The sequence below is a fragment of the Balaenoptera borealis genome (assembly GCF_965194805.1).
Source record: "Balaenoptera borealis genome assembly, chromosome: 10".
Lineage (NCBI taxonomy): Eukaryota > Metazoa > Chordata > Mammalia > Artiodactyla > Balaenopteridae > Balaenoptera > Balaenoptera borealis.
The window spans coordinates 85,146,686-85,163,701 of record NC_138874.1 but is presented as its reverse complement, the minus strand read 5'-3'; the positions used below and the strand labels follow the sequence as shown (position 1 = coordinate 85,163,701).

The 17,016-nt window shown below is 40.7% G+C and overlaps 1 protein-coding gene across 1 annotated transcript in view; it reads right to left on the bottom strand.

Annotated features, from left to right (window-relative positions):
- LOC309604781 (uncharacterized protein) overlaps positions 1-16,762 on the bottom strand; it is a 138,335-nt gene extending 121,573 nt beyond the window's left edge. Inside the window, exon 1 of the transcript XR_014231038.1 lies at positions 470-16,762. The gene's annotated coding sequence lies outside the window, so the exon portion shown is untranslated. The remainder of the gene's footprint in view (positions 1-469) is intronic.
- Between the last annotated feature and the right edge of the window lie 254 nt (positions 16,763-17,016).

Below are 17,016 nucleotides of genomic sequence, written 5' to 3'. Positions count from 1 at the left end.
GTAACACTCTGATGGATCTGTGGGGTCACATGCCTACTTTAGCTGGAGGCAAGAGTCAGAGTACTCCGCTTAGCAGTGCCCATTAAAATCACAAGGTTGGCGGGTAGAGCAGCCCCTCAAAACAAAGGGAGGATACATTTTCAAAAAGAAATGGGAGTACATGCTAGATAAATAAAGCAACTGATGTTTACCACAGGGGACAGGCAGGTGGTGTATTGTTTGCTTGTTTTGACATTTAAAATTAGGTAAACTAGCATAAACCTGAGATCACAGATCACATAATCTCGGATTTCCATAGAAGTCATCTGATCCCACACCCTATCTAATATATTCATTGTTTTTGTAATATTCCCAACAAGTGATCTTTCAGCAGGCACTCAGTTTAGTCCCTCCTTAAGCCCTCTAGCCATTGTAAAATATTTCTGGTTGTTACAAAGTTGTTCCTTACAGTCAGATAAAAATCTGTTACCTTGGAGCTTCCACCAGTTAATTGCAACTCTCTCCCTTGGTGGTATCCATAATGAATCTCTTCTACTTTGCAGGATCGAAGAGAGCTCTCATGTTCCCCAGTGAGCCTTTTCCTCTCAGGCTAAGTCTCAATTTACTCCAGCTATTGCTCATGTGGCATGAAGAGTGCCCTTGGACCTTTGTCCAGTGAACTCTTTCAACATTCAACAAATGTTTATTGCGCACTTGCTTTGTGTCAAGCCATAAACTAGACCTTGAGAATAAGGTGATGAGAAAAACAGGTTATATTCCTGTCCTAAGGAAACTTAATCTAGGAGGAGAGAAAAATATTGTGTACATAGTCACACAAAAAGATGACAACAATGATAGGTGTTATCAAGAAAAACTACAGGGTTATATGTTTCTCTTAAATTTCAGTGCCCAGAATCATATAAGCTGCTTCATGTATGGTAATGGTAATGGAGGGTGCCAATGGTAATGCCAATGGTAATGGAGGGTGGATTAAATATATCCACAAATTCTTTGCCACTGTCTTCAGAAGGTGAAACCCTCGCCTTGAGTATGAGCTGCACTTGTGACTTGCTTCTAATGAAAAGAAAAAAAAAAGTAAAAGTAACAGAATGCTGCTCCAGAAACTAACTCATAAAAGGCACTGAAGTTTCCTGCTTGCTCTTTCTTTTTTTTTTTTAAATTAATTAATTAATTATGGCTGCTTTGGGTCTTTGTTGCTGTGCGCGGGCTTTCTTTCGTTGTGGTGAGGGGGCGCTACTCTTCCTTGCAATGCGCGGGTTTCTCATTGTGGTGGCTTCTCTCTCTCTCTCTCTATATATATATTGGGCTTGAACCCGTGTCGCCTGCATTGGCAGGCGGATTCTTAACCACTGTGCCACCAGGGAAGTCCCCCTGCTTGCTCTTTCTTGGGTCACTCGCTCTGGGAAAATCCAGCTTCCATGTCATGAGGAAACCCCAAAAGCCCTGTTAAAAAAGTCTATGGTGGAACTTCCCTGGTGGTGCAGGGATTAAGAATCCGCCTGCCAATGCAGGGGACACGGGTTCGAGCCCTCGCCCGGGAAGATCCCACTTGCCGCGGAGCAACTAAGCCCGTGTGCCACAACTACTGAACCTGCGCTCTAGAGCCCGCGAGCCACAACTACTGAGCCTGCGTACCACAACTACTGAAGCCTGTGTGCCTAGAGCCCATGCACCGCAACGAAGAGTAGCCCCCACTTGACGCAACTAGAGAAAGCCCACGTGCAGTAACAAAGACCCAATGCAGCCAAAAATAATAAATAAATAAATATATATATATATATATTTAAAGCCTATGATGAGGAACTGAGGCCTCCAGACAACAGCCAAGTGTTCAGTCATAGAAGGGGATCCTCCAGCCTCAAGCAAGCCTTCAAATGACCACAGACCAGCCAAAAGTTTTGTTGCAACCTTGTGAGAGACCCTGTGCCAGAAACACCCAGCAAACCAGTCCTAAATTCCTGACCTACAGAAACTGAGATAATGAATACTTGTTTTAAGCTGCTACACTTGGAACATAATTGGCTATGCCGCTATAAACAGTTAATGTAGTAATCAAAGTATAATAGTTGTACATCTATCCTGTGAAATAAAATTCATATTTTATGGCAAGACAAGAAAAATTTAAACATAAAAAATTCTTCTTTGCCCTTTGGCCGCCCCTCTCCCTGGACTGTGCATTGTGCATCTGCATTATGCATCCACCAAACCTCCCCCATCGGCAGGAATACCTGCTTAACCATAAAGAGCACCATCCTCCTAGCATCAATGAGACAACTCCTTAAAAGATAACATTCCTTCTTGATCTTGTAAGGGGTCACATGACCCACCATGATGACACTTAAATCTGGATTACGTAAACTGTCGATAATACGTCATTTGATGTACAGCCCTCTGACGCAAAAAAACTTATACAACTGTGCCTTGACTTCTAATGGACAGAACAGTTCTCAGAGCATTCTGAGACACTCTTCCCGGGTCATAACCCTCAAATTCAGCTTGAATAAAATTCTCCATTTCTTTCTTAGATTGACTGATTATTTTTTCATGGACAATTCCTCACACTGACTATTTTGACTGTCATATTGCCCAGTTGATTCATGTTGATTTTATGGTCAAATAATATTTCTGTCTTTTTCTCTCACCTTCTGCTGATTTAGCACATTGTTCTATCCTGTCAAAGTCTTCTGGGAGTTTAATTTTCATCCAAGGTGATAAATTATTCCCACTGCTTTGTGCCACTTCATGGAAGGAGCGGAGCAATAATATCAAAATCAAGGAACCAGGTACTGATCCCAGATTTGCCACTAGGTACTTGAGTGACAAGGAGAAAATCTCCCAATCTCCTTCAGCTTCAGTTTCTTCCATGTGCAAAATCAGTATAGTAATGCTGGTTCCAGGAGAGGGATGGGGGGAGGGCAAGATAGGGGTAAGGGATTAAGAGTTACAAACTACTGTGTATAAAATAAATAGGATATATTGTACAGCATAGGGAATATAGCCGATATTTTTTAATAACTATAAGTGGAGCAAAATCTTTAAAAATTGTGACTCAGTATGCTGTACACCTGAAATGTGTATAATAGTGTAAATCAATTATACCTTAAATACATACATACAAACATAAAGCAAGCTGATTTCATGGGCCTCTGAGGACAGACTAACCTGAGACCTGTTCCTAGATCCAGGATTTATGAGCTAAAATGGACGTTTTTCACTGCCAAGCACCTACTTACCCCTCCTTCTTCTGGTAACAGTACTAGAGTTTCTTCTGGGGAAACCACCCTTCCTACACTCTCAAGTCCATATGGTTTAGGAAGCTTGAAACCACCTCCCCAGCCCTAGGAATGGTGTCTAATTATGATGCAAAGGAAAACTCAATTACAAGTGACTTTAAACTATAGAGATGTTTACAGTATAGGTATGGAAGGTTTCTGGATCAGCTGAACAATGCCGGACTCTAGGCCTCTGCATCTCTGAGATTCTCCTGGCCTTCTCCTCATTGTCACACTCCAGCCTTTTCATTATCACACATTAATGTCAAAGTAGGAAGTTGCTGGGTGGGGTGTGGTTTATACACATAGGAAGACTAGTTTCTTCTTTAATCGGGGAAGAAAATTGTTATGACTTTGTTAAATTAATATTTATTAAGTAGACCTCCAGGAAGGTGGATGGTGAGCTGGTGCTCAACAAAAGACCACAAGAGGAATCGAAGTAGAGGTTTATTACTCACAGGTACCGGAGGAAGTACACCACACTCTTTGACGGGCCACACAGGGAAGTCAAGGCAGGGTGCAAGCAGAGAGAGAGAGAGGTAGGACCCCGGGGCACATGCATTTATCAGGGTCTGTGGATGGAGTGCTTTGGGGTTCTCAGGCTAAGGCTGAAATGGTCCATTCAAAAGAGCAGGGCTTTCACAAGTTCCACAGGGGTCTTATCTAAGGCGGAAGGCGGGGGCACAAGGGCAAGGCCCTGGAAAGTGGGAGAGACTATTTATCACAAAGGCTACTGGGGAAGTCATAACAGGAACTGACATTTACTTGTGACTCTGCAGGCTATCATCTAGGGTAGGAGCTTGCATGAGGGGGCTAGTGTTAGTTTAAGTCTCCCACAGGCTGCTTAGCCAAACAAAATAGATGCCAAGGCAGCAATATCACGGAATAGCTAAACTCACAATAAAAATCTTCCCTGGAAGTCTGAAGGATCACCTCCCCTTTTGCTTCGTTGGCCAGAGTCAATCACATGGACATCCCTAGCTGGAAAGGAAGCTGAGAAATTGAGTATTTGGCTTTTTCAGACTCTCAGTCAGTGGAGAAGAGAGCTGGGAAATACCATTGGGTAAGCAGTTAATCAACAGCTATGCCATAGATAAGCACATGACCCAGACTAGCCAATCAGCATATTCCATCTGCCCAGTCACAGGATAGGTGCCTGGATGGATGGATACACCATTCTCCATGGATCCTTGAAAGCCGGAAATACTATGGCCATCTTGCCACCAGTAGCAAGGAGTCTGCCTGAGATGGGTGTTGACACAGATGGAACATGGGTGAGAAGCAAAGAGAAGCATATTCCCGTTGACCTCATTTGAGTGCCTTGTTACTGACATTCCTGAGTCAGCTACACTTCTCGGACCTGACATTAATGTGAGCCATTAAATCCCAAGCCCATTGTGGTACTTTAGTAACCTGAAATGAACTGTGCCTCCCAGTATTCATACCTTGTGTGTTCTCTCTCCTTGAATCTGTGCTGACCCTCTGCCTTACTTTAACCAATAAATTATGGTAAAAATGACATTGTGCAAGTTCTGGGCCTAAGCCTTAAGATTACAGCTATTGCACTCTTGGAAACCGGCCATTGTATAACAAGTCCAACTACCCTGAGACTATCGTGCTATGAAGCTAACCATGTGGAAGAACTATATGGAGGAGAACTGAGGAACCTAGCTGTATTAGCCAGGGCTCTCCACAGAAACAGAACCAACAGGTTATACAAATATAGAGAGATTTATTATAAGGGATTGGCCCACATGACTAGGGAGGCTCAGAAGTCCCATGATCTGCCATCTGTAAGCTGCAGGCCCAGGAAAGCTGACGGTTTTGTGCCCGTTCACGCCCAAAGGCTTGAGAACTAGGGGAGCCAATATTATAAATTCCAGTCTGAGTTTGGAGCCCCAAGAACCAGGAGTGCCAATATCCAAGGGCAGGAGGTGGATGTCCCAGATCAAACATAGACAGCAAACTTACATTTCCTCTGCCTTTTTGTTCTGTTCAGGCCTTCAGTGGATTGTGTCATGCCCACCCACATTGGTGAGGGCTGATCTTTACTCAGTCTACCAATTAAAATGCTAATCTTTTCCAGGAACACCCTCACAGACACAGCCAGAAATAATATTTTACCAGCTATCTGAGCATTCCTGAGCCCAGTCATGTTGACACATAAAATTAACCATCATTCCAGCTGACAGCAAGAACTGAGGCTCCCAGCTGACAGCCAGCACAAACTTGCCAACCATGTGAGTGAGCCATCTTGGAAGTGGATGTTCCAGACCCAGCTGATAAGCTTTCCCCACTAAGCCCGGTCCACATTGCAAATAAATAAAATGGTTGTTGTTTTAAAGCTACTAAGTTATGGAGCCGTGTATCACACAGCACTAGATAATTGACATTTGGTATATATTTTTCTTCCACTCATTGAGTTATTTTTAGGATTAAATGAAATGTACATAAACGTACCTATTAACGCTAAGGATTCTTACCGGCTCCCAGTGACCACTGCTTTCCCACCTGCCTTTCTGAAATCTGCAAATGCTGCCTCCAGCACTGCCTTGATCTTGCAGCTTTGTAAATCATCAAAAAAGAATAAGGTTAACTTAACTAGTAAACTCTTGTTGACTCCCAGTGACCACTTTACCCATTTTTCTAAGTGGGTAAAGGATTTATTAAGTGGACCTTTCTATAATCTTGCCATAAAGGCATAGAAAGCCATTTAAAACTTTGTTTTGTCCATTCCTACATTTCTTTCTTGTTTATTTCTCTTTCCCCCTTTCTCCCATCCCACCCCCTCCTCTACATGCCATCCCCAGATTAGAGAAAGTTTCTCTGGCTTTGGCTAGGGAGTAGGTTTGGTTCTACTTGGTTCTAAGAGAGTAACATTTACCCTGCTTCTCCCATGGGCTGCTTGGGCATGGAGGAGGGGAAGGACCGAGATCCCAGAGAGGTTTTGAAGTTCTAAATGTGGAGGGGACCTAAGCTGCCTCTCTTCAGTAGAGCCCTGATGGGGCAAAACAGCAGAAACTCTAAATAAGATTGGGGTTCTGAGCTCAAGGGGTACTGGAGGCAAGACCTCAGACTAAAAATGGCTGTCGTGGTGTGGGCGAGTGGACCCAAGAAATGTTCCCTGAGGTCGTCTATGCCCAGCTATGTATGGGGACAGTAAGTGATTCCTCTGAATACAACCCAGGCATAGTAAAGGGCAGCAGCCATGCCACGGGGTTCATGTGGGCCTGGCATCATGTTGAAAATCAGGAGCCGTGTGCTCCTAAGAAGGCACCCTGAGCTGAGAGAGCCCCAGATCCAAGGGGGGATGGTGATTGGGGCCCGTGTGGATTAACAACTAAAGACCAGGTGAGAATGGGGACTTCCTAGCAGATGCCAGCAAACAGAAGCTAGGCATTCGACTTCCTTCACCCCACCATCCTCTGCTGTACTTTGACACTCAATACCAGAAGCCTACTGGAGTATCTGCCCATTTCTCAGTGAACCGGTTCACAGTGAACTGCTCAACCATGAAAGTAGACTCCTGGCAACTTTATTTGTGATAGATGATCCTGGGCAACTATAAATCAGATACAGGGAGACATCTGGCTCAATTTGAACCAATCATATTCTCCCTTGAAAATTAAGTTTGGCAGCTAAGGAGCTGCTAGTTATTCTCAGGGTGCAGCTGGAACTGAGGGGCACATAACCACAGGAGCTGAACAGAGACGTGAAGAAAGAGAAGACGCAGGTGGGCAGGGAGATCCAGTGTTGAGGAGCCATCTAGCTCCAGAAAGAGAGAGGGATCAGAGGGTGCCTTAGCTCCTGATGGGAGTCCTGCAGGGGACTCAGATGCATTCCTGCCCCTGGGTTCTGAGACACACCAAGTATATCCTTACATATATTCCCTCCTCCCCCACCAGGGCTTTCTGAAGCTAATTCAAGTGAATCCCATTACTTGCAAGAAAGGGTTCAAAGACAAGATAATGAATTGTGTGCCTTTGTTTTCCAGTGGGCCAGTTGGTAGCTGCTTCGTGCCCAAGCAGCAATGTTACAAAGCCTCAAATTAAGATTATTTCCTGCTCAAAATGCATGCCTGGGACTTGGCAGTTTTCTTCTGAGTCCCTGCAAAGTCCTGGTAAATCTCAGCCAGCTGTTGCTCTCTCCTTGTTCCCCAGTAGGTTAGGCTGGCAACTTTTGTATCCTCACACTACCTTGCTCAAAGCACAACAGGTAAGTCATCCAACACATGGGGATGCAGTGGTGCGAGATATGGACCAGATGTCTACCTACCTAGAGCTTCCGGCTATTGGGGGACACAGGTAATTAAACACAAAATTAAATTATAATTCCGTTTTATTGCTGTTTAACCATCAGGAAGTACCGCATGCCAGAGAGACACATGGCAGGGGTGCCTAACCCAGTCAGGGAGGGGTGGAAGAATAAAAGTGATTTGTCAAGATGGAACACGATCCCAAAACAATCAAAGCCTTTTGCTTACACAGGGCTACTGTGTACCAGACATCTTTCTAAGCACTTTACATGTTTGAGCTCATTTAATCTTCACATGTCTATGTGGTAAATATTACTATTAGCCCCATTTTAGAGATGATTCAAGTACATCCTAGAGAGGTTAATAAGCATGCCTAAGGACACACTGTTAGTGGTGGAGCTGAGATTCAAACCCAGGCAGTTTGAATAATGAATGTTTATTTATTGATTGAACAGCTACAAACTAGACAAAGTGCAATGCTTATTCCCCCCACCCCCCACCACCCATGCTGGTCATTCTTATTTTTAAAATGTAAATATCCTTAGGCTTTGAAATGTGCATCTAGTGTGACCCAACTGTATATGTAGAGTCAATGTGAAGATTAAAAAAAAGAGCATTTCGAGGCAATTCTGCCATGTTATCACACTCTAGATAATACTGAATAGCAACCACATTATAATCAGCAATGACCTCTACACATCAGGGAGCAGGAAAACAAACTGGATCATTTCAAGTTTGCACCAGCTGCCGGCTGAAATTACCCCATTAGAGGGAACTCCAAAGGAGCGGTTGCTGGGTGACAGGAGAAGCTGGCTGACATGAAGTGCTCCTTTTCAGGAAAATCCTTCCATGCGGATTTTTATTTCTACATTTTTCAGGCTGATTTTGTAGCTTCATCAGAAAATGATTGTTTTGTTATTTTACCTAACAAAATGTACTGCAGCAGTTACTTGTAAAGCTGCTGAGAGTTGAATCAACTCCAGTACGAAAGTTAAATTACCAGAGTTTGGGTGGTATTTTGCTACACTATATTGTACTAAAAAGAAGAGGTCTATTTTTTTTCCAAAGAAACAAAATGTATTTATAATTAATTAACAGAATTAGGAATTCTTCTTTAGAAATTTTTTATTTGTTTCTGTTCTTCTTTCCTTCTGGCCTTTATTCTCCCCTCCTCTTCTTTTAACTCACATCTACACCACTCTCAGCAATTCTCTGTTCATCTTCTTTCTGGAAACTTTATAATATTTAAGTAAGAGTTACTGGCCTGATTTGTGCACATGAACTTGCAGAGAGATGATGGGTCTGTTTTGAGCTAATCTCTCATTTCCCTTGATATTAGCTCTGTGACATCATTAGAGATATTCACAAACACCCAGTGTTCCTGTGTCTGGCACATGGTAGGACTGCACCTCCCACCCCGTCTTGAAACTAGGTATGATCATGTGACTTGCTTTGGCCAATAAACTATGAGCAGAGTGATGCGAATGTGTTAAGACAATGTAAGGCAGTGATAATAACAACAACAACAATAATAATAATGGAAAATAACAAAGGTTTATGAAAATGTAGAAAAATTGGAACCCTCAAATATTGTTGGGAAAAAAATGTAAAATGGTGTAAATGGTATGGAAAACAGTTTCCCAATAAACTGAACGTAGAATTTCCATATGACCCAGCAATTCTGCTCCTAGGTATAGACCCCAAAGAATTGAAAACAGGTGTTTAAACAAAACTTGTACATGAATGTTCATAGCAGCTATACTTACAATTGCCAAAGCTAGAGACAACCCAAGTGTCCACAATTGATGAAGGATAAACAAAATGTGGTATACACAATAATGGGATGTTATTCAGCCATAAATAGGAATGAAGCACTGATATATGCTACAACATAAGTGAAAATTGAGAACATGCTAAATGAAAGAAACCAGACACAAAAGGCCACATATTATATGATTCCAGTTATATGAAATACACAGAAAATAGGCAAATGAAGAAAGTAGATTGTGATTGCAAGGTGCTGCAGTGGGAGTTGAGGGGGTAGGGAATGGAGAGTGACTGCTAAATGGATGTGGGATTTCCATTTGCGGTGATGAAAATTTCTGGAATTAGATAGTAGTGATGGTTTCACAACATTATGAATACATTTAATGCCACTGAATTGTGCACTTTGGTTAAAATGCTAAATTTTATATTATGTGCATTATATTATAATTTAAATATATATGTTATATATATTTATATACTATACACACATAGGAGTTTACATATGGAACATCCATCAATCTGAATGATTACAGCATGACTGGAAACTAAACTTTACTGTGTTAAGTCATTTGTTGTAGCATCATAACCTAGCCCATCCTGACTGATGTAAATTATTACATTGCATTTGGTTCACCTAATCTTTTCTTAGGCCTCCTTCATGCCAAGCACTAGGGAAGCAAAGATGAAAAGCCTCAGACTAGCAAGGGAGATAAACATATTAACCAAAAGATGCTCTTCAGTGTGATGATCCCATAATAGGGTAGATTAGGAGTTAGAGTGGAAGCACAAAGGCTGAAATGGCCAATTCCATCCTGGAAACTCAGAGAAGGCTACCCAAGAAGAAGCCTGAATTACAGTTTAAAAGATGTGTAGACATTTGCCAGCTAGAGAGAGGGAGAGGTTCATCCCAAGTTGATGGATGAACTTACCCTCTGTGCAATGATATAGGCATGAAACAGCTTGGCATGTGGCAGGAAATGGCACTGATTAGATAATAAGATGTGAGGTGGTGAGTGCTGGATTTGAGACTGGAGAACTTAGCAAGTGTCTGTAGTTTGAACCTAAAGTTGTAGCCAGTCCTTCCTCACCATTCCACTCGTGACATACATGGAAAATGAATAGACATATGGACACCAGGGCAAAAGACTGAGGCTGCTTGTGGTTGGCTGGCCACACACCTGGACCAATGTTAGCCACACTTGGCATATCTTAATTCATTGCAGCACACATCTTTTAGGAAGCTCTACTATGGGTAATAGAGTCTCACTGACGATTTTTACTCTAGGAAGTAATATGATAAGATTTGCATTCTAAATTATTGCATGGAAGATGGATTAGTATGAAGAACAAGACTGAAGTCAGGATGATCTGGGAGGAGGCAATGCAATAATCCAGAAAGAGATGGCAAGAGCTTAAATCAGCATAGTGGCCATGGGAATAAAGATAGTGGACAAATTCAAGATATAGTACAAGGTATAATTAACAAGCATTACTGATTGATTGGATGTGGAGGGTAAAGCAGGAGAAAGAGTCTCAAATGGCTCCCAGACTGAGTGAATAACTGTGGCTCCACTGGAATGGGAAAGAGAGGTAGAGGAGAACCATGAAGATAGGAACCTGTTGAACTGATATGCCAACGGAGGTACCTGAAAGGTAGTTAAATACCAGGGTAGTTAAATATGGGCTCAGAGAGAGGACTGGAGTAGGGTTAAAGATTTAGGGGTCATGGACAGATACAAGTGGTAATTAAAGCCAGGGGATAGATGAGCTGGTTGAGAGAGGACATAAGTGAGAAATGAAAAGGGCTGAGGTCATTTAAGGAGAACACAGAGGAAGGAAAGCCTATGGGAATGACATTGGCTTTGATGCATAACAGGATCATCTCAACTGACTGAACACTGAGACCCTTTGAAAAGAATGACTCTCTTTAATCTTTCTAAATCTGTCTAAATTAAATGTAAAGACACCTCTGGGAATTCCAGAACATTGGTCCACTAATACAGGCTGAAGTCTTTTGTGAAAATTGAATGTTTAAAAAATATATATCATTTAAAGTAATTTTAACTAAGTCATAATTATGGCTCTCTCTAACATGTTACTACAGTATATTGTGCTTATCTATTTATATGTCTACTTCTTCTCACTAGATGGTGAAATCCTCAAAGGTCCCCTGGTGTCTAGCCTGGTACTGGCAGATAGTTCACAACTGATAGATATTTGTGAATTAATATGAATTTGAGTTTTAAAGTTCAGTATAAACAAAGTATGATAACACTTTTTGAAACTAGGGTCCCGTAATCTCTCCAGGGTTTTGCAAAGGAAATATGTTAAATGGGCAAGAGTTACTATAGTTCTAAATACGGCAGTGTCCCTTATAATAGTCAATATTGATAATTATGCATGATATATTCAAAAAATATAATGTCATACAGAATGAACAAACTAAAACTAACACTATACACTAAGAAGGATAAATTTCACAAACATGATATTGAGTGAGAAGCCACACAGAAACAAGTGCATACAGTATAATTACAATCATACGAAGTTTAAAAGCAAGCAAAACTAATGGATAGTTTTAAAAGTCTGGATATTAGTTATATTTGGAAGGGGTGTACTGATGGGGAGGAGGCACAAGGGAGACTTTTGGAAAACTGGTTATATTTCTTGATTTGGGTATTATTCCATGGGCACATTAGATCTGTGATCATTCTTTGAGCTGTACACTTATGATTTGTGCATTTTTTTCTGTATGATTGTTATACTTCAATAAAATATTACTTAACAAAAATAATTATGATAACTAATAACATTAAAAAAGAGTCTCCACAAGTAAGAACATGGCATTAAGCAAGTAGTTGAACCTACACTAAACAACCAATAAGAAAGGATAGTGAAAGGAAGAAGTTGATGGATTTCAGAAGGTGTGAGAGACTTGGTTGGTTTATTGGCTGAAGACTCAAGGGGTTGCTGGTAACTGTATATCTGCATGGAACCAAACCCAAAGTGGCCTTGCAGCTTGATAAGACTATCTCAATTTCTAAGCTTTCAGTACAACTATCACCAAACAGACCTTCATGTTATTAGATCAAAACTCTGAGGATAGAGGACTTCGACTGCAATCTGTGATAAACTAATTGATATTACACCCTGCCATAAATAAAATATCGATAAATATGGACAAAATATTCAAAACATATACTTTAGATAATGAACAACAGGCTTCACAGGACTGTAATCTCTGAAGGAGGGAAACAAATGAGGTAAGTCCTGCAAATGCCCCAGCTTTAAGTTATAGGCATTTAGATGCTGGCATAGAGCAAAGCATAAGAGTCTTTCTCAGGAGAGAAAGAAGAAATGCCTATTCAGGTGTCCTCTCCAATTTTTAATGGGGTTGCATTTTTTTTTTTTTTTAATTGAGTTGTATGAGCTATTTATGTATTTTGGATATTAACCCCTTGTCAGTCATATCATTTACCAATATTTTCTCCCATTCAGTAGGGTTTTTTTTCTTTCTTTCTGTTTTGTTGATGGTTTCCTTTGCTGTGCAAAAGATTTAAGTTTAATTAGATCCCATTTGTTTATTTTTTCTTTTGTTTCCTTTGCCTTAGGAGACGGATCCAAAAATATATTGCTATGATTTAAGTCAAAGAGTGTTCTGCCTATGTTTTCTTCTAGGAGTTTTATGGGTTTTGGTCTTACATTTAGGTCTTTAATCCATTTTGAGTTTATTTTTGTATATGGCATGAGAAAATGTTCCAATTTCATTCTTTTACACGTAACTGTCCAGTTTTCTGAGCACCACTATTGAAGAGACTGTCTTTTCTCCATTATATATTCTTGCCACCTTTGTCATAGATTAATTGACCATAAATGCATAGGTTTATTTCTGGGCTCTCTATTCTGTTTCATTGATTTATTTGTCTGTTTTTGTGCCAGTATCATGCCGTTTTGATTACTGTAGTTTTGTAGTATAGTCTTAAGTCAGGAACCATGATATCTCTAGCTTTGTTCTTCTTTCTCAAGATTGCTTTTGCTGTTGCTTCAGGGTCTTTTGCGGTTCCATACAAATTTTAAAATTATTTGTTCTAGCTCTGTGAAAAATGCCATTGATATTTTGATAGAGATTGCATTGAACTGGTAGATTGCCTTAGGTCCTGTGGTCATTTCAACAATATAAATTCTTCCAATCCATGAACACAGTGTATCTTTCCATCTGTTTCTGTCATCCTCAATTTCTTTCATCAGTGTCTTATAATTTTCTGAATACTGGTCTTTTACCTACTTAGTTAGATTTATTCCTAGGTATTTCATTCTTTTTAATGTGATGGTAAATGGGGTCATTCTCTTAATTTCTCTTTGTGATAATTCACTGTTAGTGTATAGAAATTCAATAGATTTCTTTATATTAATTTTGCATCCTGCAACTTTACCGAATTCATTGATGAGCTCTAGTAGTTTTTTAGTGCCCTATTTAGGATTTTGATGTATAGTAGAATGTAATTGGTAAATGCTGACAGTTTTATTCCTTCTTTTCCAATATGAATTTTTCTTGCCTGATTGCTGTGGCTAGGATTTCCAATACTGTGTTGATTAAAAGTGGTGAGAGTGGGCATCCTTATCTTGTTCCTGATCTTAGAGGAAATGCTTTCAGCTTTTCACCGTTGAGTATATTAGCTGCGGGCTTATCATATATGGTCTTTATTATGTTGAGGTATGTTCCCTTTATACCCACCTTGTTGAGATTTTATCATAAATTGATGTTGAAGTTTTTCAAAAGATTTTTTCTGCATCTATTGAGATGATCATATGATTTTTATTCTTCAATTTGTTAATGTGGTGTATCACACTGATTGACTTGTGGATATTGACCTATCCTGGCAACCCTGGGATAAATCCCACTTGATCATGGTGTACAAGCCTATTAATGTATTGTTGAATTCCGTTTGCTAATATTTTGTTGAGGATTTTTGCATCTATGTTCATCAGTGATATTGGTCTGTAATTTTTTGTGTGTGATATCATTGTCTGGTTTTGGTATTAGGGTGATGGTGGCTTAGTAGAATAGTTCAGAAGCGTTCTTTCCTCTGCAATTTTTGGAATAGTTTGAGAAGGATAGATGTTAACTCTTCTCTAAATGTTTGGTAGAATTCACTTGATTCTTTTTTCTTTATTTATCTTTTGGCTGCATCAGGTCTTAGTAGCAGCACATGGGATCTTCGTTGAGGCACGGGGGCTCTTCATTGCAGTGCACAGGCTTCTCTCTAGTTTTGGAGTGTGGGTTTTCTCTCTCTAGTTGTGGTATGTGGGCTCCAGGGTGCGTGGGCTCTGTAGTTGTGGCACATGGGGTCCAGAGTGCATGGGCTCTGTAGTTTGTGGCACGTGGGCTCTCTCATTGATGTGCACAAGCTCAGTAGTTGTGGCGTGTGGGCTTAGTTGCCCCATGGCATGTGGGATCTTAGTTCCCTGACCAGGGATCAAATCTGTGTCCCCTGCATTGGAAGGCAGATTCTTTACCACTGGACCAACAGGGGAGTCCTGGAATTCACTTGTGATGCCATCTTTTCTTGGACTTTTGTTTATTGGGAGTTTTTTTTTTAATTTTTTTAAAATTAATTAATTTATTTTTTGGCTGCGTTGGGTCTTTGTTGCTGCATGTGGGCTTTCTCTAGTTGCAGTGAGCGGGGGCTGCTTTTCATTGCGGTGTGCAGGCTTTTCATTGTGGTGGCTTCTCTTGTTGCGGAGCATGGGCTCTGGGCACGCAGCCTTCAGTAGTTGCGGCATGCAGGCTCAGTAGTTATGGCTCATGGGCTCTAGAGCACAGGCTCAGTAGTTGTGGCGCATGAGCTTAGCTGCTCTGCAGCATGTGGGATCTTCACAGACGAGGTATCAAACCCATGTCCCCTGCATTGGCAAGTGGATTTTTAACCACTGCACCAGCAGGGAAGTCCCGGGAGTTGTTTTTTAAATCACTGATTCAATTTCACTGTTGGTAATTGGTCTGTTCATATTTTCTATTTCTTCTTGGTTCAGTCTTGAGAGATTCCTAGGAACTTGTCTATTTTTCCCAGTTATTCACTTTGTCAAATAATTGTTTGCAGTAACCACTTTTGATCCTTCCTATTTCTGTGGTATCAGTTATAACTTCTCCTTTTTCATTTCTGACTTATTGATTTGGGCCCTCTATCTTTTTTTTCTTGATGAGTCTGGCTGAAGGTTTATCGATTTTGTTTATCTTTTCAAGGAACCAGCTCTTAGCTTCATTGATATTTTCTATTGCTTTTTAATCTCTATTTCATTTATTTTTGCTCTGATCTTTATGATTCATTTCCTTCTACTAACTTTGAGTTTTGTTTGTTTTTCTTTTTCTAGTTCCTTTAGGTGTAAGGTTAGGTTGCTTGAGATTTTTCTTGTTTCCTGAGGTAGGCTTGTATTACTATAAACTTCCCTGTTAGAACTACTTTTGCTGCATCCCACAGATTTTGGATTGTTGTGTTTTCATTTTCATTTTCTCCAGGTATTTTTTAATTTCTTCTCTAATTTCTTCAGAGATCCACTGGTTGTTTAGTAGCATATTGTTTAGCCTCCACATGTTTGTGGGTTTTGCAGTTTTTTTCTTGTAATTCAGCACCAGTGTCCAAGTGGTAGAATGAGCTCCCAAGAATTGCTGCCACCAGTGTCTGTGTCCCCAGGGTGAGCTTCAACTGCCTTCTGCTTCTCTGGGAGACTCTCCAAGATCAGCAGGTGGGTCTCACCCAGGCTCCTTTCAAATTACTACTTCCTTCCTGGGTCTTGGAGTATGTGAGATTTTGTATGCCCCCTCTAGGAGTGGAGTCTATTTCCCACAGTTCTCTGAGTCTCCCAAAAGTAAGCCCTGCTGGCCTTCAAAGCCAAACCTACTAGGGGCTTTTCTTCCCAGTACAGGACCCCTGGACTGAGGATCCCAATGTGGGGTTCAGACACCTTGCTCCTTGGGGAGAACCTCTGTAATTTTAATTATCCTCCCCTTTGTGGGTGCCCATCGGGGGTAGGAGTCATGACTATACCACGACTCCGCCCCTCCTACCCATCTGTTGTGGTTCCTTCTTTATATCTTTAGTCGTAGAAAATCTTTTTCTGTTAGATGCCGGTCTTTCTCATCAACAGTTGCTCTGTAAATGGTTGTAACTTTGGTGTGCCCATGAGAGGAGGTAAGCTCTGTATCTTCCTACTCCACCATCTTGTTCCCAGAATCTCTTCCACAAGAAATGTTTTTAAAAGTTCCTCAGGCTAAAGGAAAATGATACCATATAGAAACTTGGCTCTTCACAAAGGAATGAAGAGTGCCAGAAATGGTAAATATCTAAGTATATATAAAAATTTTCCTCCTCCTTTTTATTATCTTTAAAAGATAATTGACTGTCACCCACAAGATAACAAAGGTATCTCTATATGAAGAACCTTATAACGTTCTATTTTTCCTCTCCCATTCTTTAATATAGCACTGTCATATATTTTATTTCTACATTATAAATATGGATACACATGAACATGTGCACACGCACACACACGTATACATACTTAACTTGCATAGTGAAGGAACTATTCACCTTGGCAGAACTAGACTGGCCTTAAGGCATTTGTTATTCTAGGGCAGTAATGGTTAAGAAAGTGGGCTTGGGGGACTTCCCTGGTGGTCCAGGGGTTAAGACTCCATGCTCCCAATGCAGGGGGCCCAGGTTC